The sequence below is a fragment of the Hyaena hyaena genome, unplaced genomic scaffold, assembly GCF_003009895.1.
Source record: "Hyaena hyaena isolate Hyena2069 unplaced genomic scaffold, ASM300989v1 scaffold_174, whole genome shotgun sequence".
Classification (NCBI taxonomy): domain Eukaryota; kingdom Metazoa; phylum Chordata; class Mammalia; order Carnivora; family Hyaenidae; genus Hyaena; species Hyaena hyaena.
In genome coordinates this window covers 820,932-837,227 of record NW_024080806.1, presented here as the reverse complement: position 1 = coordinate 837,227, position 16,296 = coordinate 820,932, and the positions used below count along the sequence as shown (strand labels likewise).

General features: G+C 47.9%; 1 long non-coding RNA gene across 1 annotated transcript; it reads left to right on the top strand.

Annotated features, from left to right (window-relative positions):
- Positions 1-10,554: 10,554 nt before the first annotated feature.
- LOC120237210 lies at positions 10,555-12,085 on the top strand. Its single transcript, XR_005529893.1, has 3 exons — positions 10,555-11,266; positions 11,454-11,701; positions 11,851-12,085. It is a non-coding gene; the product is annotated as an uncharacterized LOC120237210 (long non-coding RNA).
- Positions 12,086-16,296: the final 4,211 nt, after the last annotated feature.

Sequence of the window (16,296 nt, the reverse complement as noted above, 5' to 3'; positions counted from 1 at the left end):
CCTATTGGAGGCATCCAGTCTGTGACATCTGTTACAGCAGCCATATTCAAATAATCGCCATGGACTGAGACACATGTCATATTCAAATAAAGCCCGAGCTGCCTACAGGCCAACACAGCTTTACTCTAGTTACCCTAGATTTTGGGGGGGGGGGGACAGTGAATTCTAGTGCTTTTTAAGAAAATCATTCCACTTCCTATTGGGCAACACTTGGGAAATAATTGAGCAGTTATTATCTACCAGTGGCATCTCTGAATTGTTCTTTATCTCTTTTGTCTGAGCTTCTCTGTGGGCTTCTTAAAAATAAGAAAAATACTTATTTTTCTCAAGGAGGTTCACTGAGTACAGATGACCTGTCTCTCCTAGCCCGGAGGTGGCTAAATATAAGCACGGAAGGAAGGTGGGAAGGAAGGAAGCTGAGAGGTAAAAAGATGTCTAGATAGAGAGAGAGACAGAGACTGAGAGAAGGAGAGAGATGCAAAAACTCCATTTCCTTTGAATACCTCCTTCTCCCCGTTCCTCAGCAAAGCACAGTGACCCCTAAGTACAACGGCACCAAGGAAGATGCTTGATATTGTACAGTTTCCCAAAGTACTATAAGAAAACAAGATGGGGTGCCTGGGTGGCTCACTCGGTTAAGCATCCATCTCTTTGGTTTTGGCTCAGGTCATGATCTCACGATTTGTAAGATGAGGCCATGCATCAGGCGCTGCGCTGACAGTGCAGAGCCTGCTTGAGATTCTGTCTCTCTCCCTTTATCTCCTTCCCTTCCCCCTCCTCTCTCTATAATACAAATTATAAAAAAAAAAAAAAAAGAAAACAAGATATAATAAAAAAAAATACTAGCAATAAGCTTAGGTCCTACGGCCAACACAGAACCCTCACCATTTTAAGCCACATCAATGGGAAGGGTAAATGACCCTTTAAAAATCTCCAAAACGCACAGAGATTTTTAGAGGAAGATCACACCCGGTTAACTTGCTCAGCCCAGTGCCGGACATTTATGAGGTGGACATACCTCCTCCAAAGAGTCTCTCCTAATCATTTTTAAAGAAAGAATGAAGCAGAAATGCATATAGTGACATTATTTACCAGCTAAGAGCTCAGAAGCGCAGTTGCAATGGCGATGTATCTTTATAAATTCTTAATGTGAACGAACTTGTCAGGGCCTCAACCTGTAAATGTAGCAGGGACTCAAAGCGAGAAAAATGTGAGGGGTGGTAAGATACACAGCCACAATTCTGTTGCCTGCAAGGAATGGAAATCTAACTCAAGCAAGTTTATGTGAAAAGAGACAGGAGCCGACCCTTGGTTGCTCACACAGCCGTGAAACTCAGTGTCTTGGGACTCGGTAGATGCAGAACAAAAAATGCTTCTGTCTAACTCCCAACCTAAATGTTCTCTTCTTGGGGTGATATGGATGACCATTGGCAAGGCTAGTCTTCATTCTTCTCACAGCTAGAAATTACGGTAAAACCATGTTCCCCCTCCCCATAATTCAGCCATAGCCACAGGGCTGGCCCTGAATGGCCAGTGGAGGCATATGTGCACGTCCGGGAGCAGGAGACCAGGGTGAGGACAGAGAACTCTAACCGTCAGGATCCAGGTGCCCCCCACCTGATCTGGAGGTCAACTTCAGCAAAATCCATAGACTAAGAACAAACAAAACCCAAACCCTCTAGAGAAGATTGGATATGGGCTATCATTTCCCCTATATTTACCGTGGGAAAAGGTTAACACACTTTTTGTTAATTTCAAAAGCAGCAGCAGTGAGAACACATAAATACGGAAGCTTAGGAAGCTCACACGCCATCACCGTGCCTCTGAGCGGGATCTCATGCTGTCTGGACGCAGAACAGAGGAGATAGATGATTGCATTTACCAAATGTTATAATATCTTGAACCCAGAGGCGCACTTAGCTCAAAGTTAATGGCTTTATTCCTTTCTCTTTTGGTATCAGCAGCTTGGACAGGGCTTGGGCAGTAGCCTGAGGGAGGAGAGACCACTACTGCCCCACCAGCAATCTCTGGTCTCTAAGGTGCTCTTTTATTAAACCTCTGGGCATTCCAGGTCATCTGACAAAGTGACTTCAGAGGCAGACCGAGGTAGTCACAAATTTGAGTGTGCCACTTAGAAGGCCTGTGATTTCAGGGAAGTCACTTCATCTCATTTTCTTGTTCCCCATCTGCAGGAATATGTGAGCCTTTGATATGATGGATATGTGATCAGCATGTTTTAGGCACTTGAGAAATACCAGTTCCCTTCTCCATCTGTTTTATCCTTGCTGTCAATGTGAACTCAAGGCACTAAGAAATTTGAACAGATACTTAAGTATAGCAAGACCCAAAAGCTTCTATTAGAAGGTAGAACTAAATTTGCTTTCGAACCTTTCATACCAGGGGCACCTGGGTGGCTCAGTCAGTTGAGGATGGGACTCTTGGTTTCAGCTCAGGTCATGATCTCACAGTTTGCGTGTTCGAGCCCCAAGTCAGGCTCTGCGCTGATGGTGTGAAGCCTGCTTGGGATTCTCTCTCTCCCTCTTTCTCTGCCTCTCCCCAGCTTGCTGTCTCACTCTCAAAAAATAAGCATTTAAAAAATGGTTTTAAAAAGAATAGTTCATATAAATTAGCTAATATTTTTGCACTACCTATTCTGTGCCAGTTAATGTTCTGAGCACTTTACATATGTTAACTCACTTAAATCTCACTTAAATGTTAACTCACTTAAATCTCACAGAAATGAAGAAACTAAAGCCCAGACAGTGAAGTAACCTGCCCAAGGTCACACAGCCCGTAGGGACAGAGCTGGGATTCAAATGCAGGCAATCAGGCTTCAGAGTCTAAGCTCCTCAGCACGACTTAATGCGTTCTTGAGACTGACTACTTAATTTATTTCAAATTGTTTTTATCTTTAAAAAAATCGCAACTATATCAAAATTGCTTCTGGTGCTTCATAAATTATAATTCAATTATAGTAAGTATCTACTTTCCTTGTAGGGCATTTGTATTTCCATTTGTCATTGATGAAGTTCTCCTGATTATAAATACTATGGAAGGTTCCAATAAAGGAGTTGACTTTGACCTTCCACAGGACAAAAAGAGTCTTCGTAACCTATGTATTTTTATGCAGTCTTTGTGACGGGAACAAAGCATGTCTGAAGACTGCAAAGATACAATTATTACTGAAGAGGTCATCTAGAAAGAGTTAGAGGTAAAACAAAAGGATTTTGGTAAAGCAAATTAAATTATCTGTCAGTGATGGAATAGGACTGAATTGCCCATTGTCAGCTGCTGAGGCGAGACCATCCTTCTAGAATAAAAGTGAGAGAAATGATTACACTGTTCACTATGAGCCATGGCAAGTCAAATGCATGAGTCGAGGGTCTGTAACATCATCGGGGCACAGAGAGAAGCCCAAAGTAGGTCAGAGCCACATCCTAGACAGCCTCTGTGGCTGAGAATTAGCATTAATATTCTTCAAGGAGGGGGGTGGTAAAAGCTGCCTTCTTCCTGAACAGCTGTATCAACGGGATCCATCTTTCCCAGAGAGGCTGGGAATTCAGTCGCCGAGCAGAGAGCCAGCCTAGGGGGGTTGTAGTCCCGCTGCCCTTGTGGGACTGTCGGCCTGTGATTTAAGGAACAGAGAAATAAATCCATGAGCACCTCTGATCACTTCTATCTAGGACACATTCATAACATGCAGTAGTATAAACGATTTATGTGGGATGAATGTGTGACACTTCCATATCCAAACATGTATGCATCTACACACACATAGGCGGTGTGGAGTGTGGGTGTGTAGTGGACGCAGGGGTGTGTTACCAAGATGCCCACCCTCCACCTCCCTGTGAGCCAAAGACTTGCTGGAGGGCGCTGAGAATCCCCCTCAGCTGCGGAGAGCCCCGTCGCCCAAGGATAATGCCCCCTATTTAAGGGCAACTTGCATCCAATGACTGGCCAGCGCTAGGTACAAAGGCATCAAGTGAGAACACCTCTAAAAGGCATCCAGCCTGAGTCCCAACTGGGACTGCTGGGACTGAATCCCGGTTCCCTTGGCTCATTTACTTCCTCCCTCTACTCCCTGAACCCCCACAGCCCTGTGCCTGAAACCATCGGGGGTGGGGGGGAAGCTGTAGATAAAGTTCCATCTCTCAAGTTTGTTTCTCAGGGAAGCTAACTTAAGACCAAATACGAGTATGTCTTTAAAGTCCCCCCTCCGGTGGGGGTGAGGGTGGGAGCACATCTCCAACTGTGAGGGACATGACCGCATTCTCCTGTCTCCTTCTACTGTGGACACTTACCCGGCTCTTCTCAACCTAGAGAGTTCATACAGCTTGGAATTCTAACCCCTAATCTGTCCTTGATGAAAAAAAAAATAGACAGATTATCTTTGCTAAACTGTGGACAATCGATGGGTAAACTATTGCTATTTATTTATGTTTATAATTACAAACACGTATAATAATTATTATTTTTAATCTTTTTTAATGTTTTATTTATTTCTGAGAGAGAGAGAGACAGCATGAGCAGGGGAGGGTCAGAAAGAGAGGGAGACAGAGAATCTGAAACAGGCTCCAGGCTCCGAGCTGTCAGCACAGAGCCTGACACAGGGCTCGAACTCACAAACCGTGAGATCATGACCTGAGCTTAAGTTGGACGCTTAACTGACTGAGCCACTCGGGTACCCCAATAAGAATTATTTTTAAATACTTTTTGAGTAAGAATTAAATAATTTATGCTAATATTTGTGTTATGTTGTATCTTGAGAGAAGATATCTTCACAAAAACATCCTGTCTCTGTTATCTGCATTCTTTTTAAATTGAAATTATGGAACTAATAAAACAAATTAATTATTATTCCATGATTTTTAAACCAGAAGTGCCCCCTAAATTTTGGAAAAGATACCAGTGCCAGAAAAATGGATAAGAAGTCAATCAGAAAAACAAGACAGAGGGTACCTGGGTGACTCAGTTGGTTAAGCAACTGACTCTTGATTTCAGCTCAGGATCTCACAGTTCCTGAGTTCGAGCCCGGAGTTGGGCTACATACTGACAGCATGGAGTCTGTGAGATTCTGTCTCTCTTTCTCTCTCTCCACTCCGCACATATGCTCTCTCTCTCTCTCTCTCTCAACAATAAACAAACTTAAAAAAAAAAAAAGATAGCGGGCAACAGGCATCATTAGGCATATGTACAGATGCCCAGATGCCCTTTCGAAGGAGAGGAGAAGGGAAGGGAGGTGAGAGAGGGTGAGCTTGGATCCCTGTGATGGTGCTTTTTTGACACGAGGGGTGTGGACCCACACATTCGGCGGGTGTGTGTGTTCCTGTGATTTTAGAAAGTAGGACAGTTTACTTTGTTATTTCTAGTCTTTTTTTAGCCACATACATTTGTGATCTGTCCCAGTTGCCTTGGATGCTTGTGTTCCAATCGCTTCTTGGATGCTCTTGGTTGGTCATTCCTGGGTTGGGGAAGAAAACCATTTCAGGTGTGATGCACAATTGTAAACTTCAATGACAGTATTGCAGGATACAGCATATGAAAATTAAGAACTCCAACAGTGCTGTCTTTAGAGTGAGGTTTGTGTTTCTAGTTCTACAAAACGCCAAGGATTTTTGTTGTAGAATTTTAAAGGCCAGGAGCAGACCACCAGATGCTATTGGCAGGATCCATGGAAGACGGGATGAAGGCCCCACACAAGCTGTGACAACTCGCACGTAAGGAAACCTTCTCATGAGTGGAGTGCTTCCCCATTTTGTCACTCTACTGTACTTCGTAAAGCGGGGGACACATTGCAAACGAGCGGCTGACATTCCATTAGAGCACTCCATCAGGGCACGGAAAATAGAGTAATCCAAAGGAGCTTAAAGCGCACACACACACACACACACACACAGTAAACATGGAAAGAATCTCTAGAGAAAGTGTGGGAAAAGAAATTTACACCTCTCGAATTTTTCGACAAGTTGCTTTCTGTTGTTGGATTTCTACTAAGACCTTAAGAATTCCCAGACAACGGAATCCCTTACTGCACCGCCTCCTTCACAGATACCATCAGAAGTACGTATGCAGGTGTGTCATGTAACCCTTCCAATCTCCTGTCGTCTGTTGACAGTCAGATGCAAAGAGCACTGGAATGTCTGAGTTTCTAGCTTCCCGGCGACCAGAGAAGCCCAGAGAGGGAGATGGGAGCTTCATAAGGGGATATGGTCATTGCTACCGCTCACACAGGAACTGGGGTGGGGGCTGTTAGTCATGTGACCATGACTCAGCTCCAAGGGATTCTTACATGGATCTCCTCTTACTCTAGACTTTCCAACAAGAGCTCGCTTGGGGCAACCTTGTCTACTCTGATTAAAGACCGTGTTAAAGCTTAAGAATTTCATTAACTTGGTCTTTGAACACTGCAAAGGGTGAAAGGTCATGGGATAGAACCCGAGTGAGGCACATGAAGGGCCCTAGGCTGTCCGCAGAAACATCTATGAGCCCCTACAGTGTTTATACTGGGAACACAGGAGCATTTTTCTGGAGGAACACCACCGGGCCCACTCGGCATGACCTCTGGATCGATACAACTGTCTGTCTACCACTTACACCACCTATGTCCAAATCTGTTTTACATCAAGAGCGGATAAATTGAATAACTGGAAAACAAGAGGTATTCTCCAAGGAGACTTTTCTTTCTGGTCTGGTTTTCCTATTCTGAAATGTCAAACCCTCTACAAAACACTGGAAGTTTCCACTTAGCAGTATTTGAGTCGTAGGTACTTTTTATTTTAAATTGCCCCATACTTTCAGTATATATTGTACCACAAGTTTTTATTCACAAATCATTTGCTTTAATACAAACATTAGGCGAGGTCTCCATGGAATGAGACATTTTTAGTCATTGGAGAGAAAAACTCAATGGGTATTTTCCCACGTTCACTACTTAGGACCTTGGATAAGGTCCAGGGTTTGTAATCTTGCAAGCTGAAAGGGAGAATTCTTTGTGGAATTTTATTTTTAAAAAATGTATATACACTCTCACATTATCAATTCTGGCCATATGCTGACTTTAGCCACTGATGGGTATAATTCAGAATCCTTATTTGCTCTTAGAATTTCTATTCCCACTTTTAAAAAATGATTATAGGCAACTGTCAGGGAAAGTTAAAACAAAACCCAAGAAATATTGCACCAAAAATAATAGACACAGTTGGAGTGGCCAGAGAGCAGCCCTGACAGGGGCCTGAAGGCAAGGTCTGGGCATCCCAAAGGATGGGGAGGTGTGGGAGAGGGGAGGGGAAGGAGGAGGGGAGGGAACTGGAAGAAGGAAGGGGAGGGGATTGGGAGGTGTCCTCCTCCGGGGGGAGCCCGGGTCTGGCAGCAGGCCACCCGAGTTGCAGTTGACAACTGGGGTGCACTGAGCATGGGGTGCGGGCCACAAACACACTGACTGAGGGGCCCCTCAACCCGCGTGGCCTCCAGGGGCCTGGGTGTATGTGCTAGTCATGGCTGGGGGCAGGGGTGGAATGTGGGGTGTGGGGCAGGAACCACGGAGAACCCTCTGCATTTTTTCCTGAGGAACAAGAAGGGGAAGGTTGAGGTTTTCTGAGATGGAGAAGAAGATGGAAGGAAGAGTTTTGGAAAACTGGGACTTTATCTTTGGATGTCATCCGTTTCAGACACCGATCGGCTAAACAAGCGGACAGTGAGGCAGCCTGGCATTCACGGAGAGGTCTGGGCTGAGATAGCAGTTTAGGGGCTCTAGGCCAGGCTTGGACAGTACTCAAAGCAGACGGGCTGGAGAGGACACCTGGAGAAAGACTCCCCGGGGACGGAGCCCTAGGGTGCCGGAGGTGAGAGGGACAGGGATAGTAAGCAGCACCAGACACCAGGAGGCAGACCAGGAGGGCCCCTCTCCCACGGCCCTGGAAAGATGTATCTTCCCTCAGGAAGAAGTGACCGTCTGCCCGACGCTGATGACGGTCAGTGTGAAGATGGAATTGTTTGCTGGGTTAACAAAGGACGTGAAAAGTAGCCTGAGCGAGAGCTGTCAGGGAGGCCTTTCTGGAAGTTTCTACAGGAGGGGAATCCTAGGAAGCTAGGATAGCAGGTGTGACCACAAAGTACCAGAAAGACGAGTGGCCCGTAGAAGAGAATGAAAGAGTTTGAAAAACAGAACAGTTAGCTGAAGAACCAGGAGCCCGGGGTCTGGGAATAAAGGAAGGGGTGAAGCGGAGCCGTCAGCAGAGCCACCTGTGCTGTGGCCTCGCGAGGTGTGGCCTAAGACCCCCTCCTTGGATTCGGCCATCGTAACGTGACTGGTGTTGTTTACGAGGTCGATTTCATTAGATGAGGGAGGCAGATTGGAGAGAGAGGAGGATGTGGGAAGGCAGAAACCCGCTGCTCAGTCTATTTTAAGAAATTTAATATCTAAAGGGAAAGGAAGATTAGGAAGTGTTTTGGCATTGATCTCACAAATACCATTACTTTTTATATTATAAGATGCATATTTTTTCATATTTTAACAGCTCTGAAAGCAGAATGCCTCTTATAATTGATGGCATTCTTCAACGTTAATTGGCAGTATTTTTTCATTCTACGCAGTGCATAATGTAAGGGTGCATTTTATGATCGCTATGGCCGTAGGTTTCGTAAAATACGAGCATATAGCGAGTGTCTGAGCCCAGGCGAGGAAGCGATGTAAGAGGATGGAAGGGCGCCACAGGGCACGTGGGGAGAGATGGCTTCGACCAGCATCGTCGTTCAGTAAATATCTGCTGAGTGAGCGAGGTCACAACACTTGAGGGGGGGGGGGTCCTGTGTCCAGGCCTGGAGGGACAGGGGCGGGCAGGCCAGACGGCGAGTGCAGACAGCGATCAGGACTCCGTGAGGGGAGGCAGACTGCCTGCTTGGGGAGGGCGAAGAAGAGGAAGGAGAGGAGGGGGTGTGTCCCCGGATGGGGCGTTCCCGGTAATGGCCGGTGGCTCCTGGGTGTGTCCCTTGGGAGGATCCTAGATGTGAGGCAAAGGTTAAGGTTGAGGGCGTGGAGGAAATCCGTAGACCTTGAATTCTAAGGTGTTGGGAGGTAATCGATGTGCACAGCGGTGCTTAGTGGATAATAGCGGAGGATAAAGTGTTGGAGGAAAACCAAGGTCTCAAAGTCTGCCAGGGCCACAGAGGGGTGACCCCAGATGGAGCAGGTGGCAGCAGCGGTAAGAAAGGGAGAGAGGTGTGGCCTCTGAGAGGGGAAAGCAAGGAGGTACAGGATAATGTGGCCACGGCAAGAAAGCACGGCCAGGACGTGGGCGCCTACTGCACGCCCCCGGGGGCGCTCCCTCCTCGCGGGGACCTGTGACCTGTGTGTCGCGTTCCTGGTGAGACAGCGGGAAGCTTGGAGAAGCCGAGCCAGCTAACACGTGTGATCACTCGCACTGGAGGCTTCCCCCACCAGGAAGTCAGTGCGCCTGTGATCTTCACCACTGAGTCAATTCCAGAGTGAAAAAATCCAGAAGAGGGGCTTCTGGGTGGCTCAGTCGATTAAGCTTCCGACTACAGCTGGGATCAGGTCATGACCTCATGGTTTGTGGGTTCGAGACCTGCGCTGGGCTCTGTGCTGACAGCTTAGAGCCTGGAGCCTGCTTCGCATTCTGTTTCTCCCTCTTTCTCTGCCCTTCCTCTGCTGTCTTTCTCTCTCTTTGTCTCAAAAGTAAATAAATATAAAAAAACAATTTTTTTTTTAAAGAAAGAATCCGGAAGAGTCAGGAACCTAACTCAGAAATGGGGGTCACTCTTCAGACTTCACGGCACCTTCTCAAAGGGACCTCATATCCAAGGACGGAGCTCTGGCCACCACCTGCCCAGAGCCCACTGCCACAGGCTGCTCAGGGCTTCGCGGGGCAGGGCAGGCGGGCTCCCTTCTCTTCAAGGCTCCAGAGTGTTCTCTGTGAGCTGTGTGAATGGGGCTCAGAAGGCAGGAGTGAGTACACATCTCCCCGCCGCTGCCCCTCCCTGCCCATCCTTATTAAGGAGACCTTCCTTTGCAGGGCAGACCCCTGCTGTAAGCATCTCTAAGAGTCCCGGGGCCCCGCGGCAAGGGAAATGGAGTAGAGACCAGTGCCTGGAAACAGAAAGCCGACTGTGATGGCGGGCACGTGAATAGTTGGGGGTCCTTCGTCTGCCTGAGGCACTGAGCAGTATTAATGCCGAACCCATGAAATTGTTCAAGATGTCCCTCCGTGTCGGAATTTGCTCTGTTGTGGTCACTCCTGTCACAACGGTGCAAAGGGGCTGCAAATCACTGTGGATAAATTATCTCAGCAGCAGTGTGTCTGCTTCGCTCGTAACCCCCAAATATTCTGGCACGTAGAGGTTTGCACTAGTCAGCACTTGACTGACGTTTTCCACGTCACCCGGAGTTTTTACTGCCGTGTCTCAGCCAACCCCACAACTGCCTGAGAGGGAGATCTTTTCGTTAGCCCCGATTTCGGGGGCTACAAAAGAAAAATTGATCCATTGAAACTCATGTGTAAACCACATCTTCTTGATCCGTTCGTCAGGTGATGGACATTTAGGCTCTTTCCATGATTCGGTTATTGTTTAAAGAGCTGCTATGAACATTGGGGTGCTCTTGTGGATGGTAAATGGCAGAATTTGAACATGAACCTGGATCCCTTTCAATTCACAGCTTCTGGGCTTTGGACCAGACAAGATTGCTTTTCATTAATTATGGTCCAGTATCACTTAAGCACACCTCCCTGTGCAGTCCAGCCATGCGGATACAGATGGCCAAGCCACCCGAGGAAACGGGAAAAGCCCGCTGGTGCTGGGCTCCGGCACGCTGAAAGTTCAACTTCCAAGCTCAAATTAGTGGGGAAATTAAATAATAAAATGCTCTGTGCTATTTTAGCTGAAACTGCTCTTATTTATAGTTAACTGAAACCAACCTAACTCAGACTCACGTCTAAGGTTTACTCATGAGTCACACTCAGATGTGAAAGCTAAAGTTGCAGATCCACACACTCAGTCTCTGATGCTCACTTTCCTGCTCGCGAGGTTTTCTGTGGTCTGCGCAAGGAGCGTTCACATCGAAATAAGGCTAACACACCGTCCACTCAGTCTGCTGCACGTGGAGTGTGCCCCGGGACCTTGGCATTTTCTCAGGCGGCAGCCTGTCCGCGGGTGGCCGCTCTGTTAGATGCGCGGAGGGCGAGGAGCCCGATTCTCTCTGTGATTCTCTCCCCAGGCGGCTGGGGGGCTGGGCCTACAGGAGGTGGTCAGAGTGAGAATGTACAGGTGCTGACGTGACCCCATCTGGGTTGGGATGCCACGCGGGTCACTGGAGGTGGCAGGAGCCGAGGCTGTGGCCGGGGAGGGAGGGGGGAGGTGACCCACAGAAGCGGGAGGGAGAATTGTTTGATGAAGGCACAGCGTGTGTCCATGGGGGGCAACTGCTCACCATCTTACAGAACGTGAGTCGCCTCAATCGCTCAGCGTCGACGCCAGGAGCCAAACCCAGGGCATCCGTGCCCGGGGCTGTCAGAGCCACACCTGCAGGCCTCCTCAAGCGACAGTCGGAGTATTTCCCAACAGAAGATGGCCCGTTGCTGCATGGTTTCCAGACACAGATGGCTTCTCTCCCAGCTCCTCTCCACCTGCGCAGCTATGCTCTGTAGCCTTGACGCGGGATCCCAGAGCCACTGGCATCTGGCCCGAGGTGACGAATAGTAAGGGGCTCAGAGAAACAGCTTTCTTGTCCCCCTCAGACTGGTGTTCCATTAAAAGGAATACCTAAGACTGGCACGTTTGTCTTCTTAGGTAACCTTTCTAATTAAAAAACATATGCGGTGTTTTAAAAAATTTAAGGACACACCATTTCCCAGCTCAGAGCCAGTATACGTGATAAGATGCTTCACGGTCCGCGGTCTGCCTTCCGATTCCAGCCGGATCCCCAGAGGACGAGGAAAACAGATCAAAACAGCCGACGGGCGAGTGGAGGCAGGAGACCCACAGGACTGATGCGTTTCATCAGATGACGGCAGCCAGCACGTGCCCAGGGACAGAAACGAACATTATTCCGTGGTTCTGAGCCACCGTTGTTCTGGGATCAGATGATTACGCTTTCAAGTAAAATGTCTCTATTTTAAAATTCTTTACTTTTCATAGGGGTTGTTTTTCTTAAGTCAAATGTGCACACACACTCACAAGTATATGTACAGATATCAAAGGTCCATTGAAAAGATTTGGTTTAATACCAGGAAAAAGTTTCTCTGATGGCTGTCACAGCCTTCTGATAGTTCACGCAGCGTACATCAGAGGAAGGGGTCCCCCAGCCTGCGTGCTGTGGCCACGGAGGCCTGGTGCAGGGACCCTACAGGTGCACACGTGAGAGTCGCCCCCCAAATCCTCAGCCCCCCATCTGAGCAAAGAGAAGCCGACTCAGGGCTCTCCCTTCTAGAACCATCCTTCCTCCAAAGTCACTTGCTAATCTTCCTGCTGCGGGAGAGAGCATCTCAGTAGAACGCCTGTTTTAAAATGTAGGTTTTATTATTAATCAGGGCCGGCAAGGCCACCAGGTCAGGAAATGATTGCCTTTGAAAAGACAGCGTGTGACTCTCAGTCCCCAGAGGAGGGGGATCAGCAGGGGAGAGGGGGGCCCTGAGTGCGAGAGCCCCGTAGGGGAAAGGGTTGGGTTGGGTGGCTTGCCTATGGGGAGAGTTTTGCTACCTTTGGGAATGAGCTGACCCTGGAAGGGACTCTCTCTGTCAGGTCAACAAGAGCGAGCCCAAGATGTCAAAGCACCAGAAAATCCAGAAAATAAAAAACATGATTAAGACAAGACCCGCATGCCTTTGTGCGTCCCACCCCACCACGCTCACAGTCAAGGAGAATCACTGTGCTCAGTACCAGGAATTCAGAGGGAAATAAAGATTCCTTAATTTGCATGGAGCCAGAGGGCCTCAAATTTTATTGTGCATATAAATCACTGAGCGATCTTGTTAAAACGGTTTCTGATTTAGTAGGAGGGATGGGGGCTGAAAGTCTGCATCTCCAATAAGCCCCCAGATAATGGCAGGGCTGCCGGTCCATGGGCCACCCAAGTGGGAGGGCATTCAAGTGTAATTACGTGTCCCATTTTTTCAGGCATGGTCACTTGTTAAGCAAAGACTGGGAATATTATTTTATGTGCACAAATGAGCTGTAGCCTAAGACTTGCTTGCACGAAGGCAATTACAATTAAAGGCTTTTTTTTCTATACAAGCCAGTTTCTATCCCCAAATAAGATGTGTTCTCACCATACAGCTCATCCGATAAGAATTGGCCCAAGAACTTATTAATTCTCGAGAGAAAAGCGTACCCATCAGCCACTGAAAATCATGGTATTCTAGGCTCTGGGAGGGGAATGAAGCAGGTCTGCGAGATGGACAGATCTGAAGGAAGTGTTAGAGACTGTTCTGGCATTAAAGCCGGGAATGTAATCAACCCTGAGACTGACTCAGCACAAGTAGAAACTCCAGCATATTTTGAAATAATCCCAATAATCCCAACCAGACATGACCCAGGGTTAGCCGAGAATAAGGATACAAAGCTAAGTGTGCGGGATAAATGCACCAGGAGGGCCTGGGGAGGGAAAGGAGAACAGGCAAGGGGTTGGGTACTCACGATGATGGATTCCTTGTAGATTTGGGATGAGAATGAGTTAGCATTCGGACACAGACGAACTGCGTGGGAAAGGACAACGAAGTATATACCACTGAGGAGAGGAACACAAAGCAGATGCAGTGATCCGTGGAGCAAGGAGCTCAGCTGTACTTGAAGTCTGCGGTGACACCTTGCACCCCTTCCTCCAGCCAGAGGAGCTACATTATTCATATGTAAATAATGTATTTTAAGGAGGTTGGGATGACAGACCTTCCCTTATGGGAAAGTAGCACAGCTCAGAATCCTTAGAAGGATTCTCAAAACGCTTCAGCAAAACAACCTGCAGCCCAACGGCTCCATGACCAGAGAGAGATCTCTACTTGTCATTAAACCAGAAAGGTCATTTGCAGAGAGAGTCAACATGTTTCTCTCCATCACCAGTACCTAAGCACCTACTCAAAGTGAGTCTGTGGTTCCAGTGTCGAGAATCTTTCTAAGGTGAGAGTAGTGTCCTGCCATAGCACCCCCACTTCCATTAAGCCCTGTGCTTTGTGGGCCCTCTCCCACCCCCAGCTCTGTCAGGCTGCCTCCTAGAAAGCAAGAAGGACGTCTCCACTTAGCACATGACAGCTCAGGCAAGACTCTGCAAGCACAAGGAGACGCTCCAGGCAAATGTTCTGAGATGAATTCACAAGCTCGCGCACATCACAGAACAGGCTGTTTGCAGGGGGCTGGGGAGGGATATTCAGCCTTGTGATCCTTGGCACCCAGCTGGTCAATCCCCATGCTCTCTGGAAGGGGGTGGCCGCCCCATAAAGGTGATGGTCAGCTCTCTTCCAGACCCTCAGTGTGTGAGGGTGCAGTGTCTGTGTGCATGCATGCCTCCCTTGTAAAATAGTTTTGTCACACGGCACAGAGCACATCCTTCGTTGTGCTCAAGCTGAGCCCTCTCCAACCCTGAGCAAATTCATTCCTACTCGTCATTCAAGACGCCCCGTAAATGCCGTGTCCCTAAGTAGTGTCCTCAGACAGCTCATGTGCCATCAAAGTTGGACTTTCTGGTAAACTCCCTCATTGTACTTGGCCTTTTCCTTCACAAAGTTTAACGAACTTTACAAAAATACATCCATGGGAGTTTTGACTTGTTTTATGCCTGACCTCCACTAGTCTGTAACCTCCCTGAGGACACAGCAGTATCTTGGTCTTTACTGTCATTTATCTACACAAATCACCATGCTCAGGACCCAGAAGGCAGCTAACATATATTTGTTGGATGAATGTGTGAGTGAGTGAGCGAGTGAATGAGTAAATAAAATGATCCCAGAGAGCCTAGAAAATGTTGTGATTGTCCCTGTTCCTCCTTTTATCCCTGCTATTCCAGTTTTGGGTTCGGTTTTTGTTAATAACTTACAAATGACATTCTCTAAATAGAACAGCAAACAGCAGCTTTTATTCTATATTAGTAAGGTTTCTAAACTGAAAGGATCATTTCTTCCTATTCCAAGGAAGTTTCTGGTTCGTACATGACATTTCCCTAGATGTATGCAGGGAGGCATTCTGTATTCCATTCCATTTTAGCTAAGAATATTTTCGATCTCTAGTCAGCCTGACGTTCCCAGCTATGCTGGGTGCTGAGAACCGTGTTTAACATGAGGCTCAGAGTAAATCATAAATATGCATTTGCTTCCGACTCTGTGCCGCATCCTTGGCCCTGGGGAGGTTGAGCGTTTCATGGTGCTGTTCCAAATCCCCTCCTGCTAACCACCCCCAGGGGCTCCTGCACCCCTTCCCAGCACCCTCTCTCCCCGGCCCCCCTTCCAGCCTCCCCAGGCACACACGGGTCCATCCCTTCAGCCACTCAGCCTTGAACAACACAAGCTGTGCGAACATATGGAGGCGGGGAAGAAGATACAGTAGATGGGTACACAGGAGAAGACACACAGAAGCTCAAGACAGTCTGAGCTAAGTAAACCCCACTGGCTGGCGTTTGGACACTGACCCAGAGGCCTGAGGATAGGTCAGCATTCAAGATGGAGGAGGAAGACGGAAGCCAAACTGTCTCTTTCTTCTCGTCTAGCCATAGCACTCCCAACTCACCCTGGTCACTTCAGGTGAGGGGGTTTGGTCAGCGCGCGTGGCACCCCAGGTCAGGTCAGGGACAGGTCAAGAGCTCATTACAATCAGGGCAGCAGGATCAATGCTCCTGCACAAGCAGGCTTCCATGCACAACAAGTGCTTCCGTGCACACGCAGGAATTAGGCTTCCTCTGGGAGACCATCCGCTTCACGGTTTGATTGATTCTGTGCCCTCCCTTCTCATCCAAGTGGATTCTTCACGGTCGGTCTTGCTCTAGAGCTGCGGTTCCCCCGCCAGGGCTGCCTGGTAGAGTCACCTGGGCAGCTCTGGAAACTTCCAGAAGAAAGAATCCAGGAGGCATCCCACAGCAGCTGCATCAACCCCTTGGGACCGCAGGATGCTAGCTGTGAAAGCCTTGCGGAGTCCAGAGCAGTCACGCCCGAGGTCTACTGAAAAGGAATTTAGCCTACGTCCAAGTCCACTCTTTTTCTCTTATTGGAGTGAAGGTAACATCAACTGCTTTGCTCTCTACGGAAATTCTGTTTTCCTATTCAGTTTTATGGCACCTCCATTGCTACAGCTATAATTTTATAT